This window comes from Xyrauchen texanus, chromosome 10, assembly GCF_025860055.1.
Source record: "Xyrauchen texanus isolate HMW12.3.18 chromosome 10, RBS_HiC_50CHRs, whole genome shotgun sequence".
Taxonomy (NCBI): domain Eukaryota; kingdom Metazoa; phylum Chordata; class Actinopteri; order Cypriniformes; family Catostomidae; genus Xyrauchen; species Xyrauchen texanus.
Window position 1 is genome coordinate 16,648,912 of NC_068285.1, and position 17,252 is coordinate 16,666,163.

The window sequence follows — 17,252 nt, forward strand, 5'->3', positions numbered from 1 at the left end:
TGTTGGAATATAGCGTATCAGAAGATCACTTAAGTACTGTGGAGCTAGACCATTAAAAGCTATGTATATAGTTAACAGAATTTATAAATTAATACGAAATTTAACTGGTAGCCAATGTAACAACGATAAAATGGGGCTAATATGATCATATTTCTTGGTTCTAACCAGCACTTTGGCATTTGCATTTTGAACCAATTTAAGTTTATTTATTGAACTTGCTGGACATCCTCCCAGTAATGAATTACAATAATCTAGTCTTGAGGTCATGAACGCATGAATTAGTTTTCAGCATCAGCAACAGAGTGCAAGTGTCATAAATTAACAATATTTTGAAGGTGGAAGAATGCTGTTCTACAAATACTGGAATTTAGATTAGCAAAGGACAGATTGGTATCAAATATAACACCCAATTTCTTCACTGTAGAAGACGACATAACAATACATCCATCGAGAGTCAAATTATATTTTAGCGGCTTATTATTAGAGATTTTTGGTCCAATAATTAGTACCTCTGTTTTGCCGGAATTGAGTAGAAGGAAATTTCTGGCCATCAAATCTTTAATTTCATTGATACACTCTGCTAATTTGGAGACTTGTGAATTTTTGTTGGGTATAAAGATGGGTATCGTCGGCATAGCAGTGGAAACTTATTCCACGATTCCTGATAATATCTCCCAGGGGAAGCATATACATGGAGAAAAGCAGAGGCTCTAAAACTGATCCCTGTGGCACTCCATACTTAACTTTTGTTTGATTTGACAATTCCTCATTTACACATACAAAGTGGTAGCAGTCTGATAAATAGGACCTAAACCATGCTAATGCAAGTCCACTAACATAATTCTCCAGCCTATTCAAGAGAGTGTCGTGATCTATTGTGTCGAATGCAATACTAATTCCTAAAAGCACTAGAAGAGAAATGCAGCCACGATCAGATGATAAGAGCAAATAATTTTTAACTCTGATAAGTGCAGTCTCTGTGCAGTGATGGGGCCTAAATCCTGACACTACCTTTTCTAGTATTTTCGACATAAATTTGAGAAATCGGTCTATAATTAGCAAATTCTCCAAGGTCAAGCTGTGGCATCTTAATAAGCGGTTTGATAACTGCCATTTTAACGTTCCTTGGGACATGTCCTAAGGATAGCAAGGAGTTAATAATATTAATAAGAGGTTCTGAGATTCCAAGGAATACCACTTTTTAGTTGGCATTGGATCTAACATGTTGTTGTGACTTTTGAATTTTTGAGAAGTTTTGTTAGCTCTTCATGACCTATGACAGTGAAAGATAGAAGTTGCTCATTGGGAAAATTATGAGACACTGTTTTCTGAGGTGCTGTGTGAGTTGATTGCATAGTTCCTATTTTATTTCTGATTATTTCAATTTTTTCAGTAAAGTAATTCATGAAGTCATTACTATTGTGCTGCTACTGAATATCTGGTTCAGACGATGCTTTATTCATGGTTATTTTCTATGAGTTTGCTAAATATGCTGAATATGATTCTATCCTTCCATATACTGCAAACTACCTCTAATTTTGTATTCCTCCACTTGTGCTCCATTTTCCCAGCTGCTCTCTTGAGAGCATGAGTTTGATCATTGTACCATGGTGCAGGGCATTTTTCTTGAATTTACTTTACTCGATGGGGTCGACACTCAAGCATGGTAGACTGTATTTATATTTTCTGTTATTACATCAAGTTTTTCTAGACCTTTTGGCTTTTTAGTATGTGAGACCATTCTGGAAGATTGTAATTGAAGCTATCTTTAGTAGTCGAAAGAATAGTTCTACCTGAATGACAGGGGTTTGTGTTTGGTAGTTTGGGGAACAGACACAGTCTATATATGATATCTAGGTGATAAAGTCTCTATGTGCTGTAGTTTATGTGAACTGTGTGACGTCTCAAAGCAGCTAGAAGATGTTTGGATTAGCCGGTTTGTCTACCTCATGACCTGGGTCCCAGTTAGTCAAATACTATTACTGTTAAGACTATGAGCCAAATTACCAGAGAGGAGAGAGGCACCTTCCCTGGAGGGATGGAGTCTGTCCCTCTAGCTGGTCAGGTCTACCCCAAAAACTCTCTATAAATCCTATACTATTCTCCGGACACTGCTCAGACATCCAGCCATTCAGTGACACTAATCTACTATAAACCTTGTCACCATGATGAGCAGGGAGGGGGCTAGAGTATATTACAGTGTCTGACATCATATTTGCAAGTTCACACACCTCTTTAACAATATCTTTAGTGATCTCTGACTGGTGGAGCCAGACATCATAAATGCCGACATAAATAACATATTTAGAAAATCTATGTTTAGCATTAACCAGCACTTGATCTGATGTCAGACACCAGAGCCCCAGGAATGCATTTAACAATAGTGGCTGGAGTCTCTATTTCCATGTTCATTACAATAGAATCACCAATTAATAAGGCTCTTTCAACATGATTCTCAGTGGGTGCATCACTGAGTGGTGAGAATCGATGCCGAGACGCCCTGCTGCGGAGGTTCTTCAGCGGGAACCAAAGTGTGTGTGTTGCTCACTGTACTAACCACATCCGAAACAGTATCTACCGACTTCTCTTTCTCACTGACCTCTTCTAGCTTTCGGATGCATGTCTCTAGCTCATTAACCTTCTCCGTCAGCATGACTAATTCCTTACATTTATCGCATGTAAACCCCTCACTGCTGATGAAAGAAGCTAGATGTGGCATGTAATGCAGGAAGAAATAACATGAGAGGATGCCATGATTTACCGCAATTGTTTGTTGTCATTGTTATGGTTGATCTTGAACGGCGAGGGTTTGAGATCGATGTCGTTCGATGTTGTTCATGATCAGCAGAGATCTGAGATTGATGCATTAATCTGTGTAAAACACAGTGGGGAAAACGAATTCACGCAGTCGAGACGTGAGATGTATACAAGCGGGGAAAGAAATACAAATTAAAAAAACATTGTCAGTACACAAATAAAAAAAACTAGTGAGAGTGAAAAATGTCAATTGGATTCATCAATTGGATTATTTAATTTTATTTTTTTGCATGTTTTTTCATCCGCTGGATGAAAATCGTAAACCAGATCGGTTGGAAAAGCACATTGATTCATCAATAATCAATGCATTAATAACAGCATCAGCAGGCAACACTTAATATGCAGTGTCATTGAATAGCCTGTTTCGGTAGATGCTAATAATCTCAAAATTGCCAAATATCGACTGATTTATGAATATTTGCTCAGATATAGCAGTCATACCTCTCTGAAAGTTAGTGTGACTCTTTCTCTGCCCATGACCCGTGGCTACCTTTTGAGTTAAGAAATTCATCTCACGTGTGTCTTTTTCTCTAGGTTACCGCTTCAGTATTGAGCTGTGGGGACCTATACTTTCTGCTGCAGACACTCCAGAGATGCTTGCTGAATAAATGCAGAGGAAGTGGAAACTTCTCTGCTTCTTTTTATGAGCCACAAGCCAGAGGTCTTGTTGTTCGACCAAAGCTGTCTTCAGTTGAGTGACGGCAGACAGTCATGATCAGTGGTGAGACTATTTAGAGAGGCTTCCTTTTAATAAAAAACTAATAATTTAGGAGATGAAAGGTAGAATAGTGTCAATGCCGGAGTTGAGGCCTGAAAAAATATAAAGTGTGATATCCTGGCTAGGTAGGGGGATACAAAGATCAGGTCATGAGGTGCAAGGCCAAGAGTTCATCTGAACCTCATGGACACCTGGTGTATCCAAGAAGACCAGATAAAGAGAGATGTAATGCAAGACTTATGACTGCGGTGGCAAGGTATAAAAAACATCTCATGCTGCCAGTAGTGCAGTATAATAACACCTGCTCCTGTTTGTGAACATTGGCAGGGCATTTGATTCCTGTAGGGACCTTCGTTCATTTTGGGGATCAAAACCGCCCCTGAATTGCCATTCTTCTTATTGGAAAGCTAAGTTTACATAACAGCAAAGCATGTGAAGTATACTGCCATAAGGATTGATCTGTGTAATTTTAACTAACTTGATCTTGCCTGCTAATGCTGACGAATTGTAAGCTACTTTGCTTCATAACTTTCAAATAATTTCAACAATCTTCTCTTTCTACTTAAAGTCAGGTTATTGTCAATGTTAATCTGTAATTATTCAGCCAGATAAACTACAATAACACATACAATAAATGCTAGACAATGTTCAAATAATGCAAAAAGACACATTCATTTGTGTAACGTAACTTGGTTATACAGAAAATCTATTATTATAAAACAATAGCACATCGATATGTTAAAATCACAGTTGTGATAGAATCAATACTGAATTGTGTTAACATATTTATAATGTACAGTCTATTTTATAAACAGCTACTGTCATCATCCACCAAATTCAGCTAACAGTTATTGATAAAGCTGGCTAGCTAGCTAATGCCGAAATAAGTTATCATGTACAGTATCTCACAAAAGTGAGTACACCCCTCACATTTTTGTAAATATTTTATTATATCGTTTCATGTGACAACACTGAAGAAATGACACTTTGCTGCAATGTAAAGTAGTGAGTGTACAGCTTGTATAACAGTGTAAATTGACAGTGTTGCTGTCCCCTCAAAATAACTCAACACACAGCCATTAATGTCTAAACCGCTGGCAACAAAAGTGAGTACACCCCTATGTGAAAATGTCCAAATTGGGTCCAAAGTATCAATATTTTATGTGGCCACCATTATTTTCCAGCACTGCTTTAACCCTCTTGGGCATGGAGTTCACCAGAGCTTCACAGGTTGCCACTGGAGTCCTCTTTCACTCCTCCATGACAACATCACGGAGCTGATGGATGTTAGAGACCTTGTGCTCCTCCACCTTCCGTTAGAGGATGCCCCACAGATGCTCAATAGGGTTTAGGTCTGGAGACATGCTTGGCCAGTCCATCACCTTCACCCTCAGCTTCTTTAGCAAGGCAGTGGTTGTTTTGGAGGTGTGTTTGATGTCGTTATCATGCGGGAATACTGCCCTGCGGCCCAGTCTCTGAAGGGAGGGGATCATGCTCTGCTTCATTATATCAAAGTACATGTTGGCATTCATGGTTCCCTCAATGAACTGTAGCTCCCCAGTGCCGGCAGCACTCATGCAGCCCCAGACCATGACACTCCCACCACCATGCTTGACTGTAGGCAAGACACACTTGTCTTTGTACTCCTCACCTGGTTGCCGCCACACACGCTTGACACCATTTGAACCAAATACGTTTATCTTGGTCTCATCAGACCACAGGACATGGTTCCAGTAATCCATGTCCTTAGTCTTCTTGTCTTCAGCAAACTGTTTGCGGGCTTTTTTGTGCATCATCTTTAGAAGAAGCTTCCTTCTGGGATGACAGCCATGCAGATCAATTTGATGCAGTGTGCGGCATATGGTCTGAGTACTGACAGGCTAACCCCCTTCAACCTCTGCAGCAATGCTGGCAGCACTCATACATCTATTTCCCAAAGACAACCTCTGGATATGACGCTGAGCACGTGCACACAACTTCTTTGGTCGACCATGGCGAGGCCGGTTCTGAGTGGAACCTGTCCTGTTAAACCGCTGTGTGGTCTTGGCCACCGTGCTGCAGCTCAGTGTCAGGATCTTGGCAATCTTCTTATAGCCTAGGCCAACTTTATGTAGAGCAATAATAATTTTTTCAGATCCTCAGAGAGTTCTTTGCCATGAGGTGTCATGTTGAACTTCCAGTGACCAGTATGAGGGAGTGCGAGAGTGATGACACCAAATTTAACACACCTGCTCCCCATTCACACCTGAGACCTTGTAACACTAACGAGTCACATGACACCGGGGAGGGAAAATGGCTAATTGGACCCAATTTGGACATTTTCACTTAGGGGTGTACTCACTTTTGTTGCCAGCGGTTTAGACATTAATGGCTGTGTGTTGAGTTATTTTGAGGGGACATCAAATTTACAACTGTATCATAACCGGGTAGAGAAAGAGAAGATTTGGAGAGACATTGCCAATTCTCTTGGACAGTCAGGTAAGCAAATTGGTAGATTATTCAGGAGGTAATTTTTATATTGTAAAAATATTGTACATATTGTAACCAATAAACTATATGATGCCTTTAGGCGATTAAAAACATACATGACATATTCTGAAATGCATAACATATGATCATGCATTTGTTTTCGTATCTCGTATCACTTCTCGCATGTACTCTGTTGTGAAATGTAATTTGGAGTCCAGGCAGAGTCGTCTGTGAGTCGTCAATAGTGAAAAGTCTTGTAATATGTTCACCCATATCGCCTAGTGTAATTTGAAAACTCTTCGACTTCCATGACAAGACAGACAGTTGTGTAATATGAATGGTACCACAATACAACATCTTTGAAATTTGTGTAGTGTGTAGGAGGCATAAGGCGAAGCTATCTGGCTTTGAGTGATGCAATAACGCATTAAGTGATGTAATTTGAAAGCGAAGAACACAAGATCTTAGTCGGCTGTAATCATTGCTGGTATTGCCGTTGAGAAAGAGATACTTATGGATTTAAAAGCCTTAGATGTCCTGCATGATCATGCGATTAAACAGGAAATGAAAACTGATTTTCACTTCAAGTAAGTTGGTAAGTGCTTTTTGCATTATTATAGCAACATCAGGAGTTTTCTAAGTGTAAATTTGGCTGCTTGAGCATTCAGTGTCAGATCAAGTTTTGAAAATTAACCCATGTACCCTGACGAAACAACATTTATTGCATGCAAAATTTAATTTAAAGCTTTTTCTTGGTATTAGACCTCCTTTGTTCTGGCTTTCGTGTGTGGACTTGTTTTTAAAATGTCAATTGGTATTATTAGTTGACTGCCACGTGATGTATGATGTACGGTGTCTTAATCATTGTGAAACTGTGTTTTATTAATGGCCTGAATCGCATTGAAGGTCTAGACTTAAAATGCACGGGCCACGGCTGGGTTTAGAACAACATGAGGGCTGAGTAAATGATGACAGAAGTTTCATTTATGTGTCCACTATGCTTTTAAGAGGTTATTTACTTTACCAGTGTTGAAAACCAAAATCACGTGAAAAAAAGTAGTGAACATGATTGAATATGACACAGGCAAATTATCTGCTAACCTCCTAGCCACGTGGTGATCAAGTGAAACTTTGAATGCAACAATTTGTTGGTATGAACAAGGGGTCCTAACAGCCCAGTGTTACCAATCAGTTGCTAAGGAGACAGGAATTTAAGGCAGAGGACTAGGATGACGTTTTAGATGGAAAGAGAGAGGAATAACAAGAGCTAGTAGAGAAAAGAAGAGGGAGCCAGGGTAAAGATTAATAACTAGAATCCTTGTATGGATTGCAGGAAGGGTATAGGAAGGTCTCACATATGTTTTCTATTGTGGCATGGCACATTGGACAGTTCTAATGAATAGGGCCTCTCACCCAGTTATGTCTCTCAAGATCCTGTACACACAAATGCTCCCCTTAAACACAAATATAATCCATAACACTACCATAATTCAATACATACAATATATACAACCAGAATCCTTTGGCCATAATACAAATAATAATCCTATTTTTACATGGCCTTTTATATGAACATTTATTTTCTTTAAAATCAATGTGAGAAGTTTCAATTTTTTGTTGAATAGTCAAAACCATAATGTCATGCAACAACAAAATCAATACATATTTCTAAAAATATACAAAGTGAACTTTGACCAAATTTAGCACATTCTGGTTTTGTAATGACTACAAATAGGTTTCAATTGAATTGAAATATTTCTCTTCAGGTTTATTCATGTAATGTTACTCTAAAAAGATATGCTCACTCTGATGAGACCACTTACAGAGCGAAAGTAACATGCCTTGAGGCCAGTTGCACCAGCTATCCGTAAATTACAGCTTAGCCTAGTTGTGGTATAAATGGGCACGAAATCGCAATTTACGCACTACTAAATATTTAAGCATTGCACCATTAATCTTAGTTAGAACGTAAACCTACGTATAAACGAAATATTTATGGAAGCCTCCGACCAGGAGTAACGGATGGAATAAAAAAGCAGACTCATTTTAAGACATCGATGAGCTCATGTTTTGGTTGACAGACTTCAATCCTTTCGACATTTGGTGTTGGCATTTACACTCGTTTACATTTATGAGAGAAAACGTTATGTAAAAAACATACTTCTTCAGCATGAAACTGATCTAATGGAGCACTTTCCTGTGTACTCTGCCCAGTGTCAAGTTTCAACATATACCAAATATATATAATATTAAAATGAATAAATGTCTATTTTTCCAGCCTGCGGTATTCGTTTTTATTTATTTATTGCCCCTTGTTCATTTTAGATACATTTATTGAATATTGTTATTTGCACAGGCTAAATATATCAATAATTAAATCTTTTTTTATGAAGTTTGTATTTCAGTTGGGATATAATTTATTACAGCTGACAGTTACATCAGCAAACAAGGTTCGAACATCAACCGTAACAAGATCAGACTGAAGTTCACAGCTTTTTAACACTTCTGCGCACAAATTTGAAGGCTGCTTATTGGATCAATACAGGTAAACGTCAGAATATGCGACCGCATTACTTTACAGAGAGCTTACGACCTACTTGTTAAGTCTTGCCTTAAGAACAGTTGATGCAACCAAATTAAGCACTGACTTAGTTACAAACTAACTAGTAGTTACTAAGCCCTAGGTGTGAACTTTATGACCCAACTTAAGTGAGACCTTATGCAAAATGCAATCCTACCCTGGTGTGCAGATAATAATCTCTTAATGAAAAGAACAATATCACTGGAACGCTTGGCAGTCGAGTGTGAAGCGGCTGGGATGAGGATTAGCACCTCTAAATCTGAGGCCATGGTTCTCAGCAGGAAAACGATGGAGTGCGTACTCCAGGTAGGGAAGGAGGTATTGTCTCAAGTGCAGAAGTTCAAGTAGCTCGGTGTCTTGTTCACGAGCGAGGGGACAATGGAGCGGGAAGTTGGCCGGAGAATCTGGGCAGCGGGGGCGGTATTGCATTCACTCTATCACACCGTTGTCACGAAAAGAGAGCTGAGCCGAAAGGCAAAGCTCTCGATCTACCGGTCAATTTTTGTTCCTACCCTCACTTATGGTCATGAAGGCTGGGTCATGACCGAAAGAACTAGGTTGTGAATACAAGCGGCCGAAATGGGCTTCCTCAGAAGGGTGGCGGGCTTCTCCCTTAGAGATAGGGTGAGGAGCTCAGTCATCCGTGAGGAGCTCGGAGTAGAGCCGCTGCTCCTTTGCGTCAAATGAGCCAGTTGAGGTGGGTTGGGCATCTAGTAAGGATGCCCCCGGGGCGCCTCCCTAGGGAGGTGTTTCAGGCACATCCAGCTGGGAGGAGGCCTCGGGGAAGACCCAGGACTAAGTGGAGAGATTACATCTCCACACTGGCCTGGAAACGCCTCGGGGTCCCCCAGTCAGAGCTGGTTAATGTGGCTCGGGATAGGGAAGTTTGGGGCACCCTGCTGGAGCTGCTGCCCCCGCGACCCGACTTCGGATAAGCGGTTTAAGATGGATGGATGAAAAGAATAATAATAAATAATCTCTTTTCTAAAATAATGAAAAATCTAGGCTGCGATGCCAAACCCCAAAAAATGTTTTACTTCATCTAGAGACTTCTGCTCACTGTTTTATTCATTATGTTGCATCTAGGTTTTTTAGAGCAAGAACACTTTCAGTCTGAACGACTTTTCTGTAAAAGTGTTTAACTTGACCGAATTTCAACGCTGTGTGTGTGAAATTAAATCAATAATACAGAAGTTCAGAACTGCATTATGTTGCATAATGATATTATAATATTTAATACAATAACAATAGCAATAGTATTAAACTCTAAATAATGAATACAACAGAATAGCTACATCATTCAGCCCCATTATTCAAACAACATGAGTGGTGTTGTGATACTTCAGCTGGTATTGTTCCATAAGACATTATTAAGGTATCATGACAACCCTGCCTAATAATTCTCTCCTTGAAACTTCAATAATCTGTTTCCATTTATTGATTATTGTTGCCTGTCTCATACTAAATGTTCCACCAAAGTCACAGGAGAAAGTCAATTTTGTGCTGTCCTCAATTCTGTAATAACAATAATAACTAGACTTCCCAAGGCTACAACATTTCAATACACAGCAACATAAAACCTCCAAAGCAATAGGCTGTTTTACATGGATATAATTTTCTGTTGCACCTACCCATAACTCAGTTAACTTAGACATAACTACAGTGATTGACTCCACTGTAACAAAGCAATGAAGGCCATTTGGGAAAACGCATGCTACAATTGAATTATTTTCTGAGATGAAAGAGCGAGTAAGGTCAAGTTTAACATGACCTTCAGGGCCAGTGAAGTCAAATGATGTGTCTGCCCTTGTCTGATTTGTGGGGTAGTTTGAATGGCACAGTTAAATCATCTCCTACATTTTAAGGTGTCTGTGAGAAGACTTAAGCTCCTACATAATAGGGCTGCATTGACGTAACCATTCAATGCGCAAGGCCAAACAGATGGTATGCAAGCAGGCAAAAGAGCTTTTTGGATGCCTGAAACTGGTTTGGAATGTTGGCTGACGAGGTGTGAGACAGCTGCTGTTAAAATTCATTCAATTTATTTTATTAATCAATTAAATTAATTAATTAGCTTCGAGACTGACAATGCCACTGAGTAATCGCAAGCTAGGGCTGAGCTGCTATTGCACTTCTGCGTGGTGACTAGCATCATGCTGATTGTGAGACAGGTATACAATTCTTGTCCAGTATACCAGTGGATTTATAAAAAACAACGTTTAATCTAATTTTAAAAGGTTCACCTCATGGCAATTATTGTTATTTAAATAAAAATGATGTCATCATTACACCCTGCTGTCATTTAAAACCCGTATCACTCTCTTCTGTGAAATTGAGGTCAAAATATGAAAGTTTAGTTGATTTCTCATCAAAATAGATGTTTAGCAGGGTGTCCAAGCTGCTCTTTATCATGAAATTAAAGTGGATGGGGCCTAAGGGCTATCAAGCTCTGAAAATGGCACCATAAAACATCATAAAAGCAACATAAAAGCAACATAAAAGCATCATAAAAGTAGTCCATATGACTTGTGTGCTATATCCACAGTTCCCTTACCCTTGACATTGCGTAGCTACGCATACGAGGAGTGCCTTCATACACAACCTAGTTGAAACCTCTAAAATAACGCCAATATTCTAATATTGGCTATGGTGTTTGAGCCTCGCCTGTTTCGCCCACGTGAAACTGTCCACTATAAAACAGGTGCACAGACACCATTTCCTCAATACAGTGATCATCTCTTGCCTAGAAGCCCTCTACCTTCACCGTCAATATACATGAGTCATCAGGCGGAATCTTCGCGGGAAAACTTTCCACTCCCCTGCATGTTTCGGCGAACATCACACCGCCTCGCCGATTGGCCTCAGCATCCAGATTCCCCACAGCACTTCGGCAGGGTTTGTGTACAAAGCAATTGTTTATTGTGTATTGTATACTGTGTGATATAAATATAAATATATATTAATTTATATATTTATATATCTAAAAGAGTCTCTTACGTGTTCACGTCTTTTTAAAGATGTTGTTCCGTAAGTGTTCCTTGTGCGAGAGGCACATCCTGCTGTCAGATCAGCACGAGAGCTGCGTTTACTGTCTGGTCTGCGCCCATGCAGAGTCAGCTCTCATTGAGACAGACTGCCCTCAATGTGATGGAATGAGTCTCAAAGTGCTTCGCTCGTGAATGGGATGATTCAGCTTCACACGCCCTCCCACCCGCCTTTTTTGTGATACCCGAGGATTCACACGAGGAGGCATGGCGGGGCCGCGAGGTCGAGCAGGATGACTTTGAGATGGTCCTTGTGGTTGCACACGCCCCGCAAGCCCCTCAATCTCTCCATATTGTTTTCCAATATGCTACGGCCTCATCTTGTGTAGCAGTTCTCGATGACATTGAGATAATAATGACAATGTCATTATGTCTCTCGGTGCATCAGGCAAGTGGTCAGTGGATGCTGCTGTTGCCCCTCCCCCCAGCAAGGGCGAGGAACGTGCATGCGCCACTGATAGGGAGATCCCTGTGACAGCATCCCGCAAATCTGCCCAGTCCTTCCCTGAAGTTCATAATGAACTATCCAAGTCCTGGCATGCAATCTTATATGACGCCATCCTCTTTAATGTGGATCATGGGGAAGAAAACCGTTATGCCCAATTACCCTCTGTGGAGGAGGCGGTAGTGGCACACCTCTGCCCAGCGAGTAACAGGTACATCCTTCCAAACCATGTCAACAAATGTCCACACTGGTGGGAAAAGCTTACTCAGCAGCAGAACATGCTGGATCAGTATTCCACACAATGGCAGTGTTCCAGGAATTTCAAGCCAAGCTCCTCAGGCAAATGGACAAGCACGGCTTTGATCCACCGCTACAGTTTTAGCACTGCATACCACAAAAGTCACTACGCAGGCCATCAGCAGTTCTGGATCGCCGTATATGGCTGACCCTCACAGAAATTAGTGATAAGGAAAAAGCCACTCTTTTGGATGCTCCAGTATCTCCAGCTGGCCTTTTGGTGGCTCTGTAAATATGTTTTCTGAGTGTTAAGTCGCAATTCAGCAGCAGTCACAGGCTATGAGACACTTTATGCCCAAACAGAGTATATCACAGCCGGTTTGCCTCGCTCTGTTTCGAGCCAGCACCCGAATAAAAGCCCCATCAGCACCTGCGTATCAGCACAAAAAGTGCTCCTGACGGGCACAACCCTTTTAAGTGGAAAGCAGAGCCCGTGGTTCCCTCCGGGTCTGATCCACAAAAGGCTCGATTGGAGACACAAAACACTGTTCCCCATCTGCCCATTATTGTTTGTCTGGAAAGGAATATTGTCGTTCACAATATTGTTCAAAATGTTGTTTCTGTGTCTTGCGCTCAAATAAATGCAATAAAAAATGCAATAAGTGCAAAAAAGAATACAGCATTCCTTGCAAATGCACGAGATGCTCACACATTCTCAATAAAGAGCCCCTTTTTCCTCTTCAAAGCACAACCGCTTCCCTATAGTGAGTGTCACATCATATCATACAGTGAGCAAACCAAATTGCCCTCTGGCCCATTACGCGGATGCATGGCAAGCCCTAATGGGTATTTCAGAATGGGTGCAAAAACGATAAAATATGGTTATACGATCCAATTTTTCCCACCAAAATACCTGTTTCATTGGCGTTCTGTCTTCCACGGTTTCATCCGAAGACGCGCCAGTGTTACGAGCCGAAATACACAGTCTCAGCATGAAAAACATGATAGAGAATGTGCCAAATTGTCAAGCACAAAAAGAGTTTTAGAGCCATTATTTTCTTATTCTAATGAAAGATGGCAGGCTTTGGCCAATCCTGGATCTGAGACATTTAAATCGTGCATTTATCAAGTGCCCATTCAGAATGATCACTCAGAAACTGATCTTATCGCATGTACGGCCACACAATTAGTTTGCGTCGATAGATCTGAAGGATGCATATTTTCATATCCAAATTGTACAACGTCACAGGATTTGTTTTGAGATTCACGTTCGAGGGAACCGCGTATCAATTCAAAGTCCAGTCCTTCGGACTGTCTCTAGCTCCTTGCTCATTCACAAAGTGCATTGATGCAGTTCTTGCCCATCTGAGACTGATACCTCGATGATTGGCTGTTACTGCCGCAATCAGTGGCTTTGTTATGCCAGCACAGATTTACTGCATCAGCCATTCTACAGTGTCCGTCTCAGTTCAAACTGGGGAGAACACTTTTAAAAATGCACTGAACTACACTAAGGGGTGATACCAGGCGAATAGAGACCTCAAACTGTACTGAGGATTTCATGTAATTCATCCTCATACCGTACTGAGGATTTGGGAAATATTGAATGCAGAATGCAGAAATGTATCTATTTGCCTCAGTGGAGAATGCCCACTGTCCTCTCTGTTATTCGAAGTCCCAAGCCCCACTGGGAACGAATGCAATGGCACACAAATCGCAAATATGCATTTCTCCTTGTAAGCCTTATACACAAGTCCGTGAGGACAAGGAAACGGTTCTGTTAGTTGTGCCGAAATGTCCAACCAGCCATGGTTTCCAGAAATGATGGAGATGCTGTACAGCTTGCTCACCATGGGAAACACCACTGAGGATCTGAGATCACCACTGATCTCCTCTCAGGAACAAGGCAGAATCTGGCATCCCCAGCCCCAGCTGTGGAACCTGCATGTGTAGCCCCTGAATGGGGCACACTTCACACACCAGAACTGATGCGTTCAGTCATGAACACCATTTTACAAGCCAGAGCACCATCCATAAGATGCCTCTATGCACTACAATGGAAGGTGTTCACTGATTGGTGTCTCCTACATGGCAAGGATCCAATAAACTGACCCATACATGAAAATCTAATATTTCTTCAAGAGCGATTAGATGCAGGACTCACCCCATCAACGTTCAAAGTGTATGTGGCAACTATATCTGTGTATCACACACATGAAGCTGGTGCCTTTATAGGCAAGTATGATTTAATCATAAAGTTCCTTAAAGGAGCAAGACAATTAAACCCACCTCGGCCGGCTACAGTCCCAACTTGGGACTTAACTTTAGTCCTAAAAGCTCTCACAGGGCCCCCCTTCGAGCCTTTGGACTCTATTGAAATGTGCATGCTCTCCGTTAAGACCGCACTACTGCTGGCTCTGGCCTTATTTACTATCAGTCGACAATTCATGTCTGGAGTTTGGCCCCGGTCTTTCAAGAGCCAGTCAAACCCAGGAAATGTCTATGTATCCAAGGTCCAAACCATGCCCGTCAAAGCGCAGGTGTATCACTTTCAGGCCTTCTTCCCTCCTCCACTTAAATCAGATGAGGAACAATCATTGCATTGTTATGCCCTGTGCGGGCACTACATACATATGTTGGGCATACTTTCCAGTTCAGACTATCTGATCAGCTTTTTCTATGCTATAGAGGACACACAAAAGGAATGTCCATCTCCAAGCAAAGCCTCTCTCACTGGATTGTCAATGCAATTACCCTGGCTTATGAGTTGCAGGGTAAGACTTGCCCAATTGGTGTTAAAGCACACTCAACTAGAGGCATGACCTCCTCATGGGCATAGAATAATGGTGTGGTCTTACAAGACCTATGTTTTGCAGCAGGATGGTCCTCTCAAAACACATTCGCAAGGTTTTACAACCCAGGTGTAACGTCTTTTTTTTCAGAAGTCCTCTTTGTTTAGAGCACTTGTTATTTATTAGCCAAATATATACAGTATATATACTTATACCCTTACCTTTAAGTACAGGCTCCCATCATTTGCACAACCGCATGTAGTCAGGCCGTTATAATTTACCATAAAGTTGCAAGCACTTTCATTATAAATAAACTTCCCTCTCCCTTCCCGACTGGGTTCATAAGGAGTTAATTCATACTTTATGACTATAGTTCATATATTCGTTATGAGTGCTCCCCTCCTGGCTAACATGAGGATCACTCATTGCGGCATACTCATGTTGGTCGCCATCCCACAATACTGCGGCGCCATGTTTCCTCTCTAGGAAGTTATGTCTAGTAGTGCGGCGTGATGGGATTCTGTTCCCATATGCATAGCTACGCAATGTCAAGTGTGCTGAGTCGTAAGGGAACGTCTTGGTTACTTACGTAACCTCAGTTCCCTGAGACGTAGGAAACGAGACATTGCGAACGCTAGCCATTCAATTCATAATACAATCAAAATAGCTATAAATGTTCCATATAATAAGAATTATATTCAAAGACATTAGACAATACAAAATCAAGGCTTTAAAAGTCAATAAATTGGTACATTTCCATATTATTGACCATAAGCCTATCACTCAGGGCCTCCAATAAGAGGGGACAACTGGACCTTTTGTCCTGGACCTGGGCTTGAGGGGGGCCCAGCCGGACTGGAGGGGGTGCCCACAGAAAGCCTGCTCCATATTGTAGAGCACATCTAAATACGTTCAGTGGGAGACCCAGATATAAAAACAGCCGCCGGGATACCTCACGTTGATGGAATAACTGTCCGTATACGGTCCAAAAATGTAACTCTATTTAAATTGTTTGTGTTCCACAGAAGAAAAGTCATACAAATGTATTAAGTGATGTGAGGGTGAGTAAATGATGACAAAATTTGTATTTATGGGTGAACTATTTGTGAGAAGGAGGGCGTGTCTGGGCCGTGAGGACACATGGCCAGCCCTGAATCAGGCTAATCAGCCAGGAGGGGATAAATACTAGCCGGAGGCACCAGTTCGAGTTCGAGTTCGAGAGACGCACGCAGCAACATTGCATGTGTGTCTGTGTTTGTTCATGCTTGTTTTATGTTGAGTTTATCATTAAACTTAACATTGACTGTTAAGCCAGTTCCCAGCTCCTCCTTGCCCGCTTTACCTCGTTACACTATTCTTCTAAGGTCCTCTATCTATTAATTAAAGTTTACTTACAACTATAAATGCCATAATAAACATACATTTGTATTTACAGCATAAGGGATACTTTGTTAGTGAATAGGGGTAATCATTTATTGGTGTTTTAGGAAAAAAGCCAGACCACATATCCCAGCATCCCCATAGGAAGGAACAGTAGACATTACCATGTGAAGTTTGGTAGTGGTGCAATCATGGAATTTTTAGTTCATAACAGTCACAAACAGGGAGCTGTTCATAATCCACATGTGGACAGGGTTAAAATGACGAATACCCGCAATAACATTTAGCAGCATGCCATCACCTCAAAAGTGACTACAAGCTACTAATGCCCATAAGAGAGTAGGTGCACAAAGTTACATAGAAAAATAGCACTGTCAAAACTTTTTAAACTCTTTAAGGTTTAAACCTTCATGTTTTCAAAACTTGCTTTAAGCTTCTTTTAAACAGTTCTAAGATAACAAAAAAAAACTGTACTTCTATGTCATGGCATCAAAAGTACCACCAAGTCAAAGTTGGTAGAAGAAGGTCAGTCAAGAAAGAAACAGTCATTTTTCAGTTTGTTTCAAATTAATCCACACAAGGACAAGATTATGGGCCCCCCATTGCACCTGAGGCCATGTACAGTCTTGGTGGACGGTTCCAACAGTGAACGGGCTCAAATGAGTAATTCAAGATGGTCTTGCAGTTAAAAGGGAGGTAAGAGAGCGATACATTGCCTTTGAAAAGTTGTTGCAAGAAAATGTAGAAAAGAATTATAATCATAATTACA